Source organism: Phyllobates terribilis, unplaced genomic scaffold (genome assembly GCF_046119375.1).
Source record: "Phyllobates terribilis strain yellow unplaced genomic scaffold, ASM4611937v1 Scaffold_3__8_contigs__length_932513732, whole genome shotgun sequence".
Taxonomy (NCBI): Eukaryota; Metazoa; Chordata; class Amphibia; order Anura; family Dendrobatidae; genus Phyllobates; species Phyllobates terribilis.
The window spans coordinates 250,920,628-250,940,781 of NW_027362763.1; the positions used below are offsets into that span (position 1 = coordinate 250,920,628).

Genomic DNA, 20,154 nt, shown 5'->3' on the forward strand with positions numbered 1-20,154 from the left:
CCTTTTGCATGTAGTGCCACGTGTTGCCGTTACGATAATAAAAGTCTTATATGTATCCTTTGCCCTATTGGACCTATCATTCGGTGGTTCTCGTTTTTCTTATGTTTGTTACCGAATGGTCTGCCATTTCCTATTGGTCCATACATTAAAGCACTCGATATAGGTTAGACCAGGCCAACCTACAGGTGATAGTATGGTCTGTGTCCCGTGCTTCTTAGTTCAGTGTTTTTTGTCTTTCTTGACACAAAAAATTGAATAAAAGCGATCAAAAAATCATATGTAAAAAAAAAAATGGTACAAGTTAAAACGCCAAACAGTCCCACAAGAAGCAAGTCCTATTATGGCTCATTCTGGGAAAAAAATAAAAAAAATAAAGCTCTCAGAATATGACGATGCAAAATTGAATGTATTTTTGTAAAATATTTTTAGTCTGTGAAAGCAGCAACGAATTAAAAAAAAACAATATAAATCTGGTATCGCTGTAATCGTACCGTCCCGACTAACAAATCAGTCTCATCACTTTTATCCCACGGTGAAGAGTGCAAAGAATGAAAACAATAACTAAATTGCTGGTTGTGTTTATTCTATGTCTGAAAAAATTGATTAAAAAGCAATCAAAAAATATTATGTGCCCCAAAATGGTATCAAAAAATTCTCCAACTCATCAGGCAAAAATAAGCCCTCATATAGCTCTGCTTGCCAAAATATAAAAAAGTTACAGCACTCACAATATGGTGATGAAAAAATGATATTTTTTTTTTATAAAAAAGCATTTTTACTGTGTGATAGCAGCAAAACATAAAAAACTTCATATAAATCTGATATCGCTGTAATCGCACCGACCTGAAGAATAAATCCGCTTTATCACTGTTACTGCATGATGAACCATGCAAAAATAAAAATAAGAACTATTCTTGTAATGCTGTCTGTTTGTTCATTCTGGCCCCCAAAAATGCGATTCAGACAAACTCCCCAACAGAACCACTCACTTATGAGGTACATAGAGTCCCTTTGGACTCCATGTAGTCTGTGTATCGACGTTGTCCCATCATTTTAGGCATCTTTTTAGCATACAAGTGTGACCGACCAAAGTCCTGTGCACGCCAAAAATATGGATATCACTGGAACAGGCGCCAAACAGACACCAAAATGTCTCCATCCGCCTTATTAGAGTAAGTGGTTCCGTTGGAAGTTTCGTTTGAATCACGTTTTTGTTGGATTTACACAGAAACCCCGATGCCAAAAGAAAGAACCAGGTGATGGCGCTGTCTTTGCCACCAAGTGAGATCAAGGTGCAGGAACTTCAGGTTGCTCGTAAGTAAAATAATTTTTTTGATTATTCACACTAATATAAAACAATGAAACCTATATACACAATGCGTTTCGGCTGTTTGCAGCCTTCTTCAGGTGTATGGAAAAAATGAATTTGACCCTTCTTTTATAGCCCTTTGCCAGAGTGAGAGAGGGAGGGGTTACAAAAAGAGGAAGAGGAGGAGTGCTTCATACTACATTGTTCTCAGTTTTTTTCATATATACATACATATATATATATAAAAAAACAAAAAACAAAAAAACATAAAAACATATAAATATTATATATAAAATAACAAATAGAAATATGTCAATCTGATTAACATCGCATTATTAGAAAGCTAAAAAGTATCACTTCAACACAAAAATACACATCTGTTCTTTTTGTGTTAAAAATATTGAATGGTTAAAAAATAAATGTTTAACTTTCCCCTTTTTTTTTCTTCTTTCCCTTTCTTCCTTTCCCCTTCTTCTTTTTGAATAAAAAAAATATATATATATATACAACATCCCATTATCTAGAAAGCAGAAAAGTACTGCTTCAACATAAAAATACATAACTGTTCTTTTGGTGTTAAAACGTATTGAATAAATAAACAATGAAAGAGAAAAAAAAAACAGAGATTCATAATAAAACAAAGATCCCATGTATTTGTGATGATGATCAAACTTGTTCTAGTTTACCGTTCAGACCATCCGGAAGTAAACTTTGCAATTTAAATATCCAAAATGATTCTTTAGCATTCAATGTCTTTTTTCTATTTAGTGATTCTATAGTGATCTGTTCAAATGGTGTAACTGTGACCACATCAAAGTTTTTATTGTGCTTCATCACTATATGTCTAGTTAGACTTTGTTTCAAGAAACCATCTTTTACATTATGTCTGTGGCCATTCATGGGTGATCTCAGAGTCTGGGTTGTACGACCCACATATTGAAGACCACAGACACAGGTAACCACATAAATCACGTGATCGGAATTGCATGTTAGATTTTGTGAGATCTTATGTTTTTCTCCCATACTATTACAATTAATTTCTTTAGCTCCATGATTTATAATCCTGCAGCAGCAGCATTTTTTTAGGAAGCATTTAGAGACTCCCCCCTCCTTTTTATAAACCGATGAATCAACACTGATTTTTGGGGGTCTTTTTTTCTTCAATTTACTTGGAGCTATCATGTTTTTTACTGTTGTGCCCCTTCTGAAAGTAATTTGTGGTTCTTTTGGTAAAATTGTGGCCCCAAGTTTCGCAAATCTGTTCATGGGGCGATTCGAGTCCCTATCGTCAATTATGTCACATGAATATAAAGCATACATCAAATACTATCGTAGATATATTGATGACCTGATTATTATATGGAGTGGTACGGAACAGGAGGCTACAAAATTTGTAAGAGGACTCAATGCCAATGAATGGGGCCTCACATTCACAGCTCATATAGCGAGTGACAAAATTATATATCTAGATCTGGAATTATCTCATATGGATAAGACCATCATGAGCAAAGCACACTTCAAAACAGTCGATGGAAAAGGGTATTTAGACTTCAATAGTGCTCATTTCCTGAAATGGAAAAAGAATATCCCATCAAGTCAATTTCACCGAATCAGGAGAAATTGTACCTTAACATCTGATTACATACGGTAAATCAATCAAAAATTCTTGAAAAATAAATTCAAAGAAAAAAGATATCCCATGGAAATTGTTGAAACAGCTTTTCAAAAAATGTTTAATTTAACGCAATGGGATTGTCTCAATAAACAAAATAAGAAGGGAGAAGAAAGTAAGGAAGATAAAAACCTTTGGAGACACAATTTCATTACGGCATATAACCGGGGTAATCAGTATATCCGCAACACTTTAAAGAAATATTGGTACTTATTGCAAAAGGACCCCATATTAAAAACAATTTTACCAAAAGAACCACAAATTATTTTCAGAAGGGGCACAACGGTAAAAAACATGATAGCTCCAAGTAAATTGAAGAAAAAAAGACCCCCAAAAAATCAGTGTTGATTAGTGTTGAGCGATACCTTCCGATATCGGGAAATATCGGATCGGATTGGATCGGACCGATACCGAAAAAGTATCGGATATCGCCGATTCCGATACCGGAAACCAATGCAAGTCAATGGGACATAAATATCGGAATTAAAATAAACCCTTTCTTTCCTTGTAGGTTATTTCTACATGAAGGAAAACAACTAAGAATAATGTAGAATGTATTGGGGGAGGTGGGGGAGACAATAAAGGCATAGAGGTTTAGCCCAGTCAAATGGAATAGCAGGAATTAATATTTTTTTATTATGTTCTGAGTTACGGAAATATTAACTATGTTAAGTATTTTTATATTTTGTCAGATATTTATGTTTCACTACTTCCATGCTCTTCACCTTCTTTTTTACTTCTCCCACACTTTCTCCTTCATCATCCTCAGCATCTTTTTCATCCACTTCTTCTTCACCTTCTTCTTCTTCACCTTCTTCGTATTATTCTTTTTTTTACATTCTTCATATTCTACTTCTTCATCTTCTTCATATTCTTCTTCTTCATCATATTCTTATTTGTGACAGGCATTCCTGTAGTTGTTATCTATAAAAGGTTGGACATTACACCTTTCGTTCTGCCCGTCACAAAAGATTTACAACAGGATTTGTCCGCGTTCAGTTTGGCCTGCAGCAGCAGGTCTTTTCCAGGGGCACCACGAGGAGGAACGGACTCACCCCCATACACTGCTTAGTCATCTTCTGCTTATAATTTAGATATTATCTTTTGCTCTGATTTTTAGTCTTATGCTTAATGTTCTTCCGCTTTTTGTTCTGCAGCTTCTTGTATTTCTGCTTCTTGGTTTTCTGTCTCTTGTTTTTCTGTATCTTGGTGCTTGTCTTCTCTTCTTTGTCTTCTTGGTCAACTTCTTCAGGGTCATCTTCTTGGTCTTCTTCGGGGTGGTCTTCAGGGTCGTCGTCTTCGGGGGTCCTCGTCTTCGGGGTCCTCGTCTTCTTCGGGTTGGTCTTCTGGGTCCTCGTCTTCGGGGTCCTCGTCTTCTTCGGGGTGGTCTTCAGGGTCCTCGTCTTCTTCGGGGTGGTCTTCAGGGTCCTCGTCTTCTTCGGGGTGGTCTTCAGGGTCCTCGTCTTCAGGGTCATTGTCTTCGGGGTCCTCGTCTTCTTAGGGTTGGTCTTCAGGGTCCTCGTCTTCAGGGTCCTCGTCAGGGAGATCCAGAGTGATTACCAAGAACCATTTCAAAAAGCTTGAACTTGGAAATGTAGCAGAAGGTACAAGAAAGCTGAGGAACTACCGAGGACCAGCTGACGGTACTGGAACCCGGATGGATAGCAGAAGGTACAAGAGCCAATGGAACTACCGAGGACCAGCTGATGTTACTGGAACTCGGTTACTAAGCAGGAGGTACCTGTGCCAGAAAGCACTACCAAGGACCAGCAGACGTTGGTGGAACTTGGATACCGAGAAGGAGGCACCTAATCCAAAGGCACTGCCGAGAACCAGCTGACGGTACTGGAACCCGGATGGGTAGCAGAAGGTACAAGAGCCAATGGAACTACCGAGGACCAGCTGATGTTACTGGAACCCGGATGGGTAGCAGAAGGTACAAGAGCCAATGGAACTACCGAGGACCAGCTGATGTTACTGGAACTCGGTTACTAAGCAGGAGGTACCTGTGCCAGAAAGCACTACCAAGGACCAGCAGACGTTGGTGGAACTTGGATACCGAGAAGGAGGCACCTAATCCAAAGGCACTGCCGAGAACCAGCTGACGGTACTGGAACCCGGATGGGTAGCAGAAGGTACCCATGTAAAAAAAAAGTTCAAGGCCGCGAGCCGGCCGCAGTTACCAAAACCCACAGTCCTACAGAGGGTGCTTGTCCTATTGGCACTATGGAACCAGCCTTCATTGCCAGATCCCGCAGCCCACATAGGAGTCACCTAAACTGCAGGCACCATAGAGTCGGCTAACCCGACCGCAACACGACAGGACAACGCATTGGAGGCAAAGTGACGTTGACACTACCCGGAAACAGCTGGCGTGCTGGAACCAGGCTGGGCAGGAGGGAGTACCCGTGCCAAAGACACTGCCGAGAACCAGCTGACGGTACTGGAACCCGGATGGGTAGCAGAAGGTACAAGAGCCAATGGAACTGCCGAGAACCAGCTGGCGGTGCTGGAGCCCAGGGTAAATACTAAAAACAGAAGAGCCAGAGGTGTATTTGGAGGAGGTTTTAAATCCGTACTACAGTGGATGTGGACAAAGCAGGAGAATTTGCCGGACACACAGCTGGGGATCAGCTGACGTTACTGAATCCCAATAACACTGGAGCAAGCGTTGACTGTGCAGACGGCACTTCTGAGCAGCAACTAGCGGTATTGGAGCCCAGGGTAAATACTAAAAACGGAGGAGCCAGAGGTGTAATTGGAGCAAGTTTTAAATAAGTAGCACAGTGAATATGGACAGAGCAGGAGAAATTGCCGTGAACACAGCAGGGGAACAGCTGACGTTACTGAACCCCAATAACATGGTAGCAAGTGTTGACTGTGCAGACGGCACTTCCGAGCGCCAACTGGCGGTGCTGGAGCCCAGGGATAAGAATGAAAACAGAGGAGCCAGAGGTGTAATTCGAGCAACTTTAAAATGTGTAGTACAGTGGATGTGGACAAAGCAGGAGAAATTGCCGTCCGCACAGCAGGAGAACAGCTGACGTTACTGAACCCCAATAACACGGCAGCAAGTGTTGACTGTGCAGACGGCACTTCCGAGCGCCAACTGGCGGTGCTGGAGCCCAGGGATAAGAATGAAAACAGAGGAGCCAGAGGTGTAATTCGAGCAACTTTAAAATGTGTAGTACAGTGGATGTGGACAAAGCAGGAGAAATTGCCGTCCGCACAGCAGGAGAACAGCTGACGTTACTGAACCCCAATAACACGGCAGCAAGTGTTGACTGTGCAGACAGCACTTCCGAGCGCCAACTGGCGGTGTTGGAGCCCAGGGTAAATACTAAAAACGGAGGAGCCAGAGGTGTAATTGGAGCAAGTTTTAAATAAGTAGCACAGTGAATATGGACAGAGCAGGAGAAATTGCCGTGAACACAGCAGGGGAACAGCTGACGTTACCGAACCCCAATAACACCGCAGCAAGTGTTGACTGTGCAGACGGCACTTCCGAGCGCCAACTGGCGGTGCTGGAGCCCAGGGATAAGAATGAAAACAGAGGAGCCAGAGGTGTAATTGGAGCAACTTTAAAATCTGTAGTAGTGAGAATGTGGACAGAGCAGGAGAAATTGCCGTCCGCACAGCAGGGGAACAGCTGACGTTACTGAACCCCAATAACATGGTAGCAAGTGTTGACTGTGCAGACAGCACTTCCGAGCGCCAACTGGCGGTGCTGGAGCCCAGGGATAAGAATGAAAACAGAGGAGCCAGAGGAGTAATTGGAGCAACTTTAAAATGTGTAGTACAGTGGATGTGGACAAATCAGGAGAAATTGCCGTCCGCACAGCAGGAGAACAGCTGACGTTACTGAACCCCAATAACACGGCAGCAAGTGTTGACTGTGCAGACGGCACTTCCGAGCGCCAACTGGCGGTGTTGGAGCTCAGGGATTACAGTTCAGGTGGTAGAAACATGAACAGACAGGAGACCTGGATACTGTTGCCAACCAATTATTTATTCTGGAAGAGGACTGGCAAATTCATGAGAGATCCAGGCCTTGTTCATTTTGAGAAAAGTAAGCCGGTCAACGTTATCGGAGGATAGTCGCATGCGACGGTCTGTTAGTACACCACCTGCGGCACTAAAGACGCGTTCCGATAATACACTAGCAGCAGGGCAAGCTAGCACCTCCAGTGCATACTGACTAAGCTCTGGCCATGTATCCAGCTTACAGACCCAAAACTTGAAGGGAGAAGAGCCGTCTGGGAGTACACTAAGAGGGCAAGACATGTAGTCTGTCACCATCTGACGGAAACGTTGCCTCCTGCTGACTGGAGCTGTCTGTGATGGTGTAGACATTTGTGGCGGCGGGGACACAAAACTTTGCCACATTTCGGCCATACTGGTCTTGCCTTGTGCTGAGGCGCTGCTTCTGCTCCCTCTTTGTGCAGAGCTTCCTCCACTGCCTCGACGCACTGAGCTGCTTTGTAAAGCACTAGCAGCACTGCTCTCGGTTGGAATGGAGAACATGATGGAATGCACCAGTGCGTCTTGGTACTCCCGCATTTTACGCTCCCGGTTCAATGGTGTTATGAGGCTTTGTAAGTTGTCCCGGTAGCGAGGATCTAGGAGGGTGGACACCCAATAATCAGCCGTGTTGAGAATGTGGGCGATGCGGCGGTCGTTTCTGAGGCACTGCAGCATGAAATCAACCATGTGCTGCAGACTGCCAACTGGCCAAGAAACGCTGTCCCCTGCTTGAGGCGTGATCTCTGCCTGCTCTGCATCACCCCACCCTCGCTCTAGATACTGACTACTAGAGCATTGTGTACCTCCCTCCTCTGGACAGATGTCTTCCTCATCCATTGACTCCTCCTCATCCTCCTCACAAAGTGTCCCCTGCCTAGGCCTTTGTGAGGAACCACGTTGCGCAGACTGTAGAGAAGCAGATGGCATTTGTGACTCCTCATCCTCCACCTCTTCCAAAACCTCGTCCCTTAGTGCTTGCAGTGTTTTTTCAAGCAGGCAGATAAGGGGGATAGTCATGCTGACTAGTGCATCATCTGCACTCGCCATCCGCGTGGAATAATCGAAGGCACGCAAAACGTGGCAAATGTCCTTCATAGAGGCCCACTCAGTGGTGGTGAAGTGTGAACGGCGCGCACTGCGACTTGTTTGCGCCTGCTGCAGCTGGTACTCCATTACTGCTGCCTGCTGCTCACACAACCTCTCCAACATATGTAACGTTGAATTCCACCTGGTGGGTAGGTCACATATGATGCGATGTTCCGGAAGACATAATCGGCGCTGCAGAGCTGCAATGCGTGATCTTGCATTGCTGGAACGCCGCAAGTGAGCGCACTCTATGCGGACCTTGTGAAGCAGTGCATCAAGATCCGGATAGTCCCTCAAAAAACTCTGCACGACCAAGTTGAGCACATGTGCCAGACATGGGATGTGAGTAAGGTTGCCTAGGCCCAGAGCTGCCACCAGATTTCGGCCATTGTCACACACTACCATGCCTGGCTGGAGATTCGCTGGCACAAACCACACGTCACTCTGCTGCTTGATGGCATTCCAGAGCTCCTGCGCTGTGTGGCTTCGATTCCCCAAAGAAATTAATTTTAATACGGCCTGTTGACGTTTGGCCACGGCTGTGCTCATATCGGTCATCATAACAGGTAACCGTTCACGGGTCGATGTGGAGGTAGACCGTGACGGCTCCTGCAGCGCTGATTCAGAGGAACTGGAGTATGAGGAGGAGTCAATGTGTACAGACTGGATTCCTGCAATCCTTGGAGTTGGCAGAACACGTACAGCGCCACTCTCAAGATCTGTACCCGGCTCCACAACATTTACCCAATGGGCAGTGAGGGAAAGGTATCGTCCCTGTCCATGCTTACTGGTCCACGCATCAGTGGTCAGGTGGACCTTGCTACTGACGGCGTTTTGTAGCGCATGTTTAATTTTTCCCTCCACATGATGTTGCAGGGCAGGGACGGCTTGCCTGCTGAAATAAAAGCGGCTGGGCACGTTGTATTGTGGGACTGCCAATGCCATAAAGTTACGGAATGTGTCAGTCTCCACCAGCCTGAATGATAGCATTTCAAGGGCCAGTAGTTTAGCAATGCCAGCATTCAGAGCCTGTGCTCGGGGGTGGTTTGCCGAGTATGGGCGCCTTTTCTCCCATGCCTGTGCTAACGATGGCTGTAGACTGGCCTGGGAGTGTGAGGATGACTGGGAAAGTGGTGCTGTGGGTGGAATTACACTGTGTCTCTGTACAACAGTGCCAGAGATTCTTCCATGGCGATCCTGTGAGGAAGCCGAACCAGCTGTGTGTGAGCTGGAGGAAGAGGCTACAACACGAGCTGAAGAGGTGGTAGGTGGCGCTGTAGGTTGGCCTAGGTCTTCAGTGTGTTTGTGTAACTCCACCACGTGCTTGGTCCGCACATGTTTCCACATATTTGTGGTATTGAGGTTGCTGACACTTTTCCCTCTTTTCACCTTCTGATTACACAGCTTGCATTTGACAAAGCAAATGTCATCTGCAACTGTGTCAAAAAAGGACCAGGCACTGCAAGTCTTGGGAGCGCCCGCTTTGGATTTTGGAAGAGCCATGCTCCTAATGGGTGCCGAAGTGGAGGCTACAGGCAACCAAGTCTGCCCCCTCCCTCTCCCTCCTTTTTGGGCCGTTCGGGGAATCTCTTCCTCAGAGCTGCTCCCACCACCTTCCTGTCCCTCACGCCATGATGGGTCAAGGACCTCATCATCTACACCACCCTCTTCAAACAACTGCTTCTCCTGGGTAGTCTCGACAGCACAGTACGCACCAGAAAGTGGCACCTGAGTCTCATCATCAGATGCGTACTGAGGTGTGCTGCTGACCATAGGCACTGGCCCACCCGCCTCTTCAGATTCAGAGAGACAAAACGGTTGCGCATCACTGCATACTACCTCTTCTTCAAATTCTCGAATTCTGCTTGGCTGGCCCCCTCTTTCCAAGCCAAGAGATTCAGAGAACAGAAGTAGAGATGGCTCCTGTCCAGGGCTCTCTGACTGCCTGGGCAATTTGGCAGGTGGTGAAGAGACAGATGGGTGCTCTTCAGTGCTCAGGACCTGAGAGGATCTGGAACTAATTGAAGTCGATGCGTTAGCTGCCATCCATCCGACAACGGCTTCAATTTGGTCCTCGCGCAGCAGTGGGGTACGGCTAGCTCCTACAAAGCTGCGCATAAAGGACTGTTCCCTGGTAAAACTGGGGGATGCTGAGTCACTGGTGCCCGCAGCAGGCACAGAATCCCCACGTCCTCTCCCTGCAGGCACAGAATCCTCACGTCCTCTCCCTGCAGAAACTCCACGCCCACGCCCACGACCACGACCACATGCCTTACTCCCTGCCTTCTTCATCTTGGTAGACTGATAAAGATAGGCAGAAAAGTACTAAGGGCTTAGTGTGCTTATTCCTGAACAGCTGCTAACAGGTATAAGAAACACTAATTTTATAAAGTGTGGACTAGACTTTAATATGAGCTAATGTGGCCTACACAACTGTAAAGTGGAGTGTTTGGTGAACTTTATTTAGGTTTTTTTTGTCACAAAAAGACACTGGATGTGCCTAAAGATGTAATAACGATAGTATCACAAACTTTTTGTAGCTATTACAATGTAGGAAGGTAACCTACAATGCAATAGATGAGGCTGCAAAAAATAGGCTAATACTAATCTGGCTGGGGCTGCAGGGCCCAATGCTGCAGAAAGGCTCCTCTATCTACTCCTATATAGTGTGTTTGGAATCAATTTAGCTGAATATGGATGGAACCACCACACTAATAGGAGATATCAGGAAAAATTATGAATTGGCAATAAAGGACAATGTATGAGGCAGTGACACACACTGAGTGCACTACAACCAGACGGGGTTGAAGCACACACTACAGGGTGAGCTGCACTCACACACCAGACCTTGCAGACAGCGGTGAACAGTACAGATGCAGAGCACTGTGCACTAGTGCTGCAAGACGGAAAAAAATTCTCTATCTACTCCTATATAGTGTGTTTGGAACCAATTTAGCTGAATACAGATGGAACCACCACACTAATAGGAGATATCAGGAAAAATTATGAATTGGCAATAAAGGACAATGTATGAGGCAGTGACACACACTGAGTGCACTACAACCAGACGGGGTTGAAGCACACACTACAGGGTGAGCTGCACTCACACACCAGACCTTGCAGACAGCGGTGAACAGTACAGATGCAGAGCACTGTGCACTAGTGCTGCAAGACGGAAAAAAATTTCTCTATCTACTCCTATATAGTGTGTTTGGAACCAATTTAGCTGAATACAGATGGAACCACCACACTAATAGGAGATATCAGGAAAAATTATGAATTGGCAAAAAAGGACAATGTATGAGGCAGTGACACACACTGAGTGCACTACAACCAGACTTGGCTGAAGCACACACTACAGGGTGAGCTGCACTCACACACACAGACCTTGCAGATAGCGGTGAACAGCACAGGGAACTGTGCACTAGCACTGCAAGGCACAGTGATTTAGAAAGTAGCTTGGGTAAAGCAGTATAGAGCAAATAGGTAGCTAAAACTGTCCCTCAGAACAACAGCGTCCTATCCCTAACTGAATTCACAGCAGAGTGAGCTCAAAATGGCGGCGGTGGCTTTTATAGTGCATCATGACATCATTTCAGCAGCCAATCACAGCCATGCCATTAGTTAAGATGCCTACATGCCTAACAGGATGTGCCCACACTTCTTAGGATCCTCATTGGCTGAATAAAATGAAAATGTCTCATTGCATTATGGGAACTTCCGATTCCGGTATACGATATTGCAATAGTATCGGAATTAAGTATCGGAATTCCGATACCGCGAATATCGGCCGATACCCGATATTTCAGTATCGGAATGCTCAACACTAGTGTTGATTCATCGGTTTATAAAAAGGAGGGGAGAGTCTCTAAATGCTTCCTAAAAAAATGCTGCTGCTGCTGGATTATAAATCTTGGAGCTAAAGAAATTAATTGTAATAGTACGGGAGAAAAACATAAGATCTCACAAAATCTAACATGCAATTCTGATCACGTGATTTATGTGGTTACCTGTGTCTGTGGTCTTCAATATGTGGGCCGTACAACCCTGACTCTGAGATCACGCATGAATGGCCACAGACATAATGTAAAAAATGGTTTCTTGAAACAAAGTCTATCTAGACATAGAGTGATGAAGCACAATAAAAACTTTCATGTGGTCAAAGTTACTCCACTGGAACAGATCACTATACACTGTGTGCAGAATTATTAGGCAAATGAGTATTTTGATCACATTATGCTTTTTATACATGTTGTCCTACTCCAAGCTGCATAGGCTTGAGAGCCAACTACCAATTAAGTAAATCTAGTGATGTGCATCTCTGTAATGAGGAGGGGTGTTGACTAATGACATCAACACCCTATATAAGGTGTGCTTAATTATTAGGCAACTTCCTTTCCTTTGGCAAAATGGGTCAGAAGAGAGATTTGACGGGCTCTGAAAAGTCCAAAATTGTGAGATGTCTTGCAGAGGGATGCAGCAGTCTTGAAATTTCCAAACTTTTGAAGCGTGATCACCGAACAATCAAGCGTTTCATGGCAAATAGCCAACAGGGTCGCAAGAAGCGTGTTGGCCAAAAAAGGCGCAAAATAACTGCCCATGAATTGAGGAAAATCAAGCGTGAAGTTGCCAAGATGCCATTCGCCACCAGTTTTGCCATATTTCAGAGCTGCAACGTTACTGGAGTATCAAAAAGCACAAGGTATGCGATACTCAGGGACATGGCCAAGGTAAGGAAGGCTGAAAAACGACCACCTTTGAACAAGAAACATAAGCTAAAATGTCAAGAATGGGCCAAGAAATATCTTAAGACTGATTTTTCAAAGGTTTTATGGACTGATGAAATAAGAGTGACTCTTGATGGGCCAGAGGCTGGATCAGTAAAGGGCAGAGAGCTCCACTCCAACTCAGACGCCAGCAAGGTGAAGGTGGGGTACTGGTATGGGCTGGTATCATCAAAGATGAACTTGTGGGACCTTTTCGGGTTGAGGATGGAGTGAAGCTCAACTCCCAGACCTACTGACAGTTTCTGGAAGACAACTTCTTCAAGCAGTGGTACAGGAAGAAGTCGATATCGTTCAAGAAAAACATGATTTTCATGCAGGACAATGCTCCATCACATGTATCCAACTACTCCACAGCGTGGCTGGCCAGTAATGGTCTAAAAGAAGAAAAAATAATGACATGGCCCCCTTGTTCACCTGATCTGAACACCATAGAGAACCTGTGGTCCATCATAAAATGTGAGATCTACAGGGAGGGAAAACAGTACACCTCTCGGAAAAGTGTCTGGGGGGCTGTGGTGGCTGCCGCATGCAATGTTGATCGAAAACAGATCAAGCAACTGACAGAATCTATGGATGGAAGGCGGTTGAGTGTCATCATAAAGAAGAGTGGCTATATTGATCTCTAATTTTTTTGGTTTTTGTTTTTGCATGTCAGAAATGTTTATTTCTAAATTTTGTGCACTGATATTGGTTTACCTGGTGAAAATAAACAAGTGAGATGGGATTATATTTGGTTTTTATTAAGTTGGCTAATAATTCTGCACAATAATAGTTACCTGCACAAACAGATATCCTCCTAAGATAGCCAAATCTAAAAAAAAAACACTCCAACTTCCAAAAATATTAAGCTTGGATATTTATGAGTCTTTTGGGTTGATTGAGAACATAGTTGTTGATCAATAATAAAAATAATCCTCTAAAATACAACTTGCCTAATAATTCTGCACACAGTGTAGAATCACTAAATAGAAAAAAGACATTGAATGCTAAAAAATCATTTTGGATATTTAAATTGCAAAGTTTATTTCCGGATGGTCTGAACAATAAACTAGAACAAGTTTGATCATCATCACAAATACATTTTTATTAGGGATTTTTGTTTTATTATGAATCTCTGTTTTTTTTTTTCTCTTTCATTGTTTATTTATTCAATACTTTTTAACACCAAAAGAACAGTTATGTATTTTTATGCTGAAGCGGTACTTTTCAGCTTTCTAGATAATGGGATGTTGTATATATATATTTTTTTTTTTATTCAAAAAGAAGAAGAAGGGGAAAGGAAGAAAGGGAAAGAAGAAAAAAAAAGGGGAAAGATAGACATTTCTTTTTTAACCATTCAATATTTTTTAACACAAAAAGAACAGATGTGTATTTTTGTGTTGAAGTGATATTTTTTAGCTTTCTAATTAAGGGATGTTAATCAGATTGACATGTTTCTATTTGTTATTTTATATATAATATTTATATGTTTTTATGTTTGTTTGTTTTTTTCTATTTTTTTCATATATATATGTATGTATATATGAAAAAAACTGAGAACAATGTAGTATGAAGCACTCCTCCTCTTCCTCTTTTTGTAACCCCTCCCTCTTTCACTCTGGCAAAGGGCTATGAAAGAAGGGTCAAATTAATTTTTTCCATACACCTGAAGAAGGCTGTAAACAGCCGAAACGCATTGTGTATATAGGTTTTATTGTTTTATATTAGTGTAAGTAATAAAAAAAATTCTTTTACTTACAAGCAACCTGAAGTTTCTGCACCTTGATCTCACTTGGTGGCAAAGACAGCGCCATCACCTGGTTCTTCCTTTTGGCATCCTCGTTGTGGGATACTCCTGTCTCAATATTCATTCCCACCTCACCAGGTCGGCCGCAGTCTTTTGCAAATTCATCCATACTACAAGCGAGAGTTGTGCCTCGGCTTGCACAACCGCATCAGGTGAGCAATTTCCTATATATACTCACCCTTTTAATTGATCAAATCTTACTTAGATAGCGCCACGTTTTTTCTCCTTTAGGAAATCTTTTATCGTTCACAGAAACCCCGATGTAAGTGCTCAGCGTAGAACACAAGAACGTGATCTCAGTCTTATACTTAAAGTGATCAAAAAATGTTATGTACTCCAAAATGTTACCAATAAAAACCCTAACTTATCCCACACATAACCAGTCCCCACTCAAGTTTGTCATTTGTCACTGGAAATATAGGGGTCCCACATTATTGGTAGAACAAAGTCTCTGGAAAAACGACATAGCTCCCATCCCCTCAAATAAAATCCAGTGAATTCTGTACTCCAAAATCGAAATGCGCCCCTCCTTCTGAGCCCCACTGTGCCTAAACCACAGTAAGCACCCACTTTTTGGCATTATAGTTGGGGGAAGGGGGCACGTAACAATTTACAGGGTGCATCTCCAGAAGCATAAGCTGGGCACAATGTATTGGGGCACTATACTGTAGGTGGCACAATGTATGGGAACTAAACTGGCAGATTTGCAATTCTCACGAATAAAGCATGGCGCAGATGTTATAAAATAATCACAGCAGCCGCAGATGAATTCATTGAGAGGTTCAATTTCTACAATGTCATCACTTTTGGGGTTTTTCTGCTGGTTTGGCACCTTATGGGCTCCACAAGCGTTGTCCGGAAACTATTCTTGAAAAATCTGTGCTTCAAAAACCAAATAGTGCTCCTACCTTCTCATCCCTGGCGTGTGGCCCAAAAGTAGATTCCGCCAACATATAGGGCATCACCACGTTCGGGAGAAATTGCACAATAAATTGTAGGGTCCACTTTCTCCTATTAATCCCTGTGTAATTGATAAATTTGTAGAAAATAAAAAAAATGAAAATTTTCCACTAAAATGTTATATTTCCATGTTGCAGTGTTAAAAAATTCTATAATGGTATGTGCCCACGATCAGGCTATCGCAGTGCTTTAGACGCAGCGTATTTTCGCTGCGTCCAAAGCGCTGTGTCCAGTTGTGCAGGTATATCCGCATGTGTTCATTGAACACATGCAGAGTTACTGCATCCAATACATTCTATTGGGAAAATTTCTGAATTTCTGAAATTTACATGCTGCGGCTCTTAAAGCCGCGCCATGGGTGAGTTTGCGCGGCATCAAACAGAAGCACAGTGGGCATCAGATTTTTATAAATCCCATCACTGTGCTTGTAATGTAGAACGCTGCATTTCGGATGCAGCGCAGGTGAGCTGTATCCAAAACTCTGCTATTATGGATATTTGGTACGCAGCCTAAGGCACCTGTGGGTTCAAAATGCTGACTACACCCCTAGATGAATTCCTTAAGCAATAAAGTGTCAAATATGGGGTCACTTGTGGGGATTTCTGCAGTTCTGTTACCTCAGGGGCTTGGCTAATGGAGCCCACAATCTATTCAAACTGAATCTGTGTCACCCCAGGCCTGGATGCCACAAATATTAAAGGCTGTGTCTGAGAGCAGGAGGGAGGTTCCCTGGTCAGGGACCATTAGCATGCAGCACCTCCTGTCCCAGGCCAGTAGGGGGAGCAGGCTGCCCCTATAAAAGCTGGAACTGAGGGCAGGGTTAGAGAGACCAGGACCCACTTCTGAAGCATCCAGAAGGGTTCCCAGAGGAAAGGGACAGGTCAGCTGCAGCTGAGGAGTCCGGCAGGCAGAGGAGGAACAGCAAGCCAGGGACAGAGGCGACGAGAGCCGGTCCTGGCTGAGAGAGAACTACATAACCGGACACTGAGGTCAGAGGCTGTCAGGGTTGCAAGCCCTGCAGCAGAAAACCAACCCGCAAGGGATTTCAGGTTCCTTGGCCTAAGAAGCCTGGAGGCTCCGCCACACAGATGGACCGGTACAGCAAGGAGAAGCAACAGGTACCTAAGGCCCGAGTCGCAAGCCATACAGTCATAGTACACGGCCAGCTCAGGGACGTGGGCTATCACACCACGAAAAGGGGGATAGTCAGCAAGGGCAGAGAGAGAGCGGTAGGCCTACCCACTCACCCTGACCAGTGGGGCTTGCCCGAATGCTCTCAGACACCCAGGCCCATTCCTACCTTGTACTCCTGTTGGGTCATTAGTACTAATTACAATAAAGACCCTGGACTGTTTGAAGCAGACTCTGAACCCTTATTATTGCGGCCTGCACCATCACCCCTAGCATCCTATTACACTGCCCTGAGGCTACACTCTTCCCGGGGGGAGTTATCCTATCCCTGTGCTGCATACCAACATCAGCCTCAGCGGTCTGCCTTGCAGCGGCGGTCATCCCTGACCGCAATCCACGGGTGGCGCAGTCGGACATTCAAAACCCTACAAATAGACTGCCGCCATTTGGTCTGACCACCCTGAGCCACGGGATCGGGTTGCCACTACTACCCCCATCAGCACCGTACACAAGAAGGCCCGGTTCCGGGTACCCCACGGCCCAGGGGGCGAGTCAGCTTTTAGCGTAGTCGGCAGGATTGTGACCAACCAGCCACAAACGGGTATTGCGTGCCTGAAAAAGACTGTACACTTGCCTGAAAAAGAGGTTTCCCGCCATCCGGAGCCGTTTCCCACCATCCTCAGTCGTGTTTCCGCCATCGGACGCCATCTTCAGGATGCCGCGCGGGAAGAAGAGGGGCGTGGACGTCCAAGCCGCGTGAGACCTGAAGCCCCGCCCTACGCACTGACGCTGCGCAAGGTCCTGGAAGGAGTGAGAGCGACACTGACGTCACCAGGACGCGACGCAAGGTCCTCGCCCAGAGCAGCACCAGCGGAGCCGCGGCCTATGGAATAGGATCAACGGAAGGTAGGCCACCCTTAACTAGGGGGGAGGAAGATGACGGATGCGGAGCGACCTTCTATCACCAGCGTGGCTGCAGCAGCGGTGATGCCGTTCTCCATGCCCTACATCCCCGGAGCAGCCTGGCTGCCCCAATAATCAGGGGAATTCCATATGTTAACTAACTTTAAGGAAAGAGAGGCACAGTTTATTTAAAGTTTATCCCCTGACAGAAGAACAGAAAGTGAGCATTCTGACGGGGCAGATAACCGGTGCAGCCCAGCGGGAAGTGAAATCATGGTCAGATGAGGAGAAAAGGACTCTAAAGGACATTCTGACCCAGCTGTGGGGTACCTTTGACACCCGTACCTCAGCAGAGATCAAAATGCGGTTCTATGGCTGTAAGCAGCGAGCCCAACATAGTATCAGAGACTATGCCTTGAACCTGCAAGAAGCTCTGGGAGCAATAAAGCAAGCTGACCCTGGCAGCTTGCAGGACACTGATAAACTGTTGACTGACCAGTTCATAGAAGGTCTGCTGTCCAGCGCCCACAGAACCCAGCTACGCCTTATGGCCCTACAGAACCCCGATCTGACTTTTGCGCAGTTCAAGGATAGGGCCATCCCGGTGCTTCGAGAACCCGCACCAGGTGGCGCTCTAGCTTCCAGGCGCCCTGCCATCACTTACCATCAGGAGGCAGCGCCCTACCCTGCAGAAATTGTGGGGGCTGATGCACAGGCCCTAAATCCATCCCAGCCTGCAAACCTGCACCATCAGGTCCAGGAGCAAACAAAGAGTGTGGCTGCACTCACCAGAACCGTACAGTCATTGCAGGTGGAACCGTCAAGACCAATCAAGCTGGCTTCCAGTCCGGAGGATGTCCCGTGGCGTCGACAGTGGAGGATCCCGTCGTTTAGAGGGAGGCTCGCCGACCATTACACTGAGCATGGACAGCCGATTTGCTGCCGTTGCAGTCAGCCAGGACACATAGCAAGGTACTGTACTTTAAATGGGTCCGACCTGGGGCAGAGGGCCAATCCCCAGGCATAAGGTCATCAGGCCCATCTAATTGGCGTGATAAGTACGTGGGGAGATGCCCGGTCTTACCCGTAGTGCTGGACGGTATCCCCATGAGTGCACTGCTGGACACCGGGTCCCAAGTGACTACCATCTCCTACGTACTTTTCAAGTGGTACTGGAGTGACGCGGTTGTAACCCGTTATCCAGACGATGACTTAAGCATCATCGCCAGCAATGGCCAAAACGTGCCGCAGATGGGGTTCAGAGAGATGACCATCAAGATTGGTAAGGTGGAACTGCCGGCACAGGGAGTGATCATTGTGGACATTGACCGTCGTGAAAGTCACCCTAAAATAACCTTGGGTACTAATGTGATTGAAAACTGTCTTTCAGAAGTAATTGTGATTTTGCAGCAGGTGGCGATGAATGCGAGCTCCAGCCAACAGAGGGTCCTCCAGAAAGAGATAAGAGCCCTGATGAGACGGCAATAGGTAGAACTGTCTGGTGGTGAGATCGGTAGCGTGAGGATGAGCGACCCGTTCCCCATTGCCATGCCTCCCAAAAGTGAAATGATGATCTGGTGTCGGACTGCAATCGGGTTAAGAGGGAGAGACTACCAAGCCATGGTAGAACCCGTGTACTCAGACAGCAGGCCCACCATTTTGACAGCCAGGGGGGTGGTTGATGTCCGCCATGGAAGGGTGCCCGTCCGGATCTTAAACATCTGGTAAAGAGAAGTACACTTGCCCTGGTACGCTACACTAGCCAAATTGTTTACCGTCAAACACAATGCTATCAGGGTCGTGGAACCCTTGCCTCCATCTCCCTCGGTGAAGGGTAACGGCTCCCAGAAACACAAGGAGGACTGGTGCCAGAAACTCCATGTGGGTGCTGACTCCACTCCCCTGCACCAAAAACAAGGAGTCTACCGGGTGGTTCAGGAGTACGAGAGAATTTTTAGTAAGCACCCGCTAGACTTCGGCCGAGTAAAGGGAGTGGAACACCACATCCCCACGGGGAGCCACCCACCAATAAAAGAGAGACACAGACCTGTACCCCCCGCACATTATCAGAACGCAAAGGGCATGCTGAGAGAAATGAAAGAAGCGGGGGTGATTAGAGATAGCTGTAGCCCCTGGGCAGCCCCCTTGGTTCTGGTAAAAAAGAAAGACGGTACCATGAGAATGTGCGTGGACAATAGACAAATCAATCGTGTCACCCATAAAGACGTGTACCCGTTACCTAGGATAGAGGAGTCTTTAGCAGCCCTAAAATCAGCTAACTTCTTCTCTACTTTGGACCTTACTAGCGGGTACTGGCAGGTTCCTGTGGCAGAGGCTGACAGGGAGAAGACCGCCTTCACCACCCCGATGGGATTGAGCGAATTCAACTGTATGCCCTTCGGGCTCTGCAATGCACCAGGGACCTTCCAGAGGCTGATGGAATGCTGTCTAGGGCACCGAAACTTCAAGACGGTCCTACTTTACCTGGACGACATGA

At 45.6% G+C, this 20,154-nt stretch overlaps 1 protein-coding gene across 3 annotated transcripts in view; it reads right to left on the reverse strand.

Annotated features, from left to right (window-relative positions):
- Positions 1 to 20,154, reverse strand: part of LOC141258060 (cysteinyl leukotriene receptor 2-like) — a 75,390-nt gene that overhangs the window by 35,090 nt on the left and 20,146 nt on the right. The window contains exon 1 of one of the 3 annotated variants that reach the window (XM_073673067.1): positions 3,707 to 4,036. The exons of the other annotated variants lie outside the window; for them this stretch is intronic. The gene's annotated coding sequence lies outside the window, so the exon portion shown is untranslated. Of the gene's footprint in view, positions 1 to 3,706; positions 4,037 to 20,154 lie in introns of those variants that run through there. 3 annotated transcript variants of the gene reach the window in all.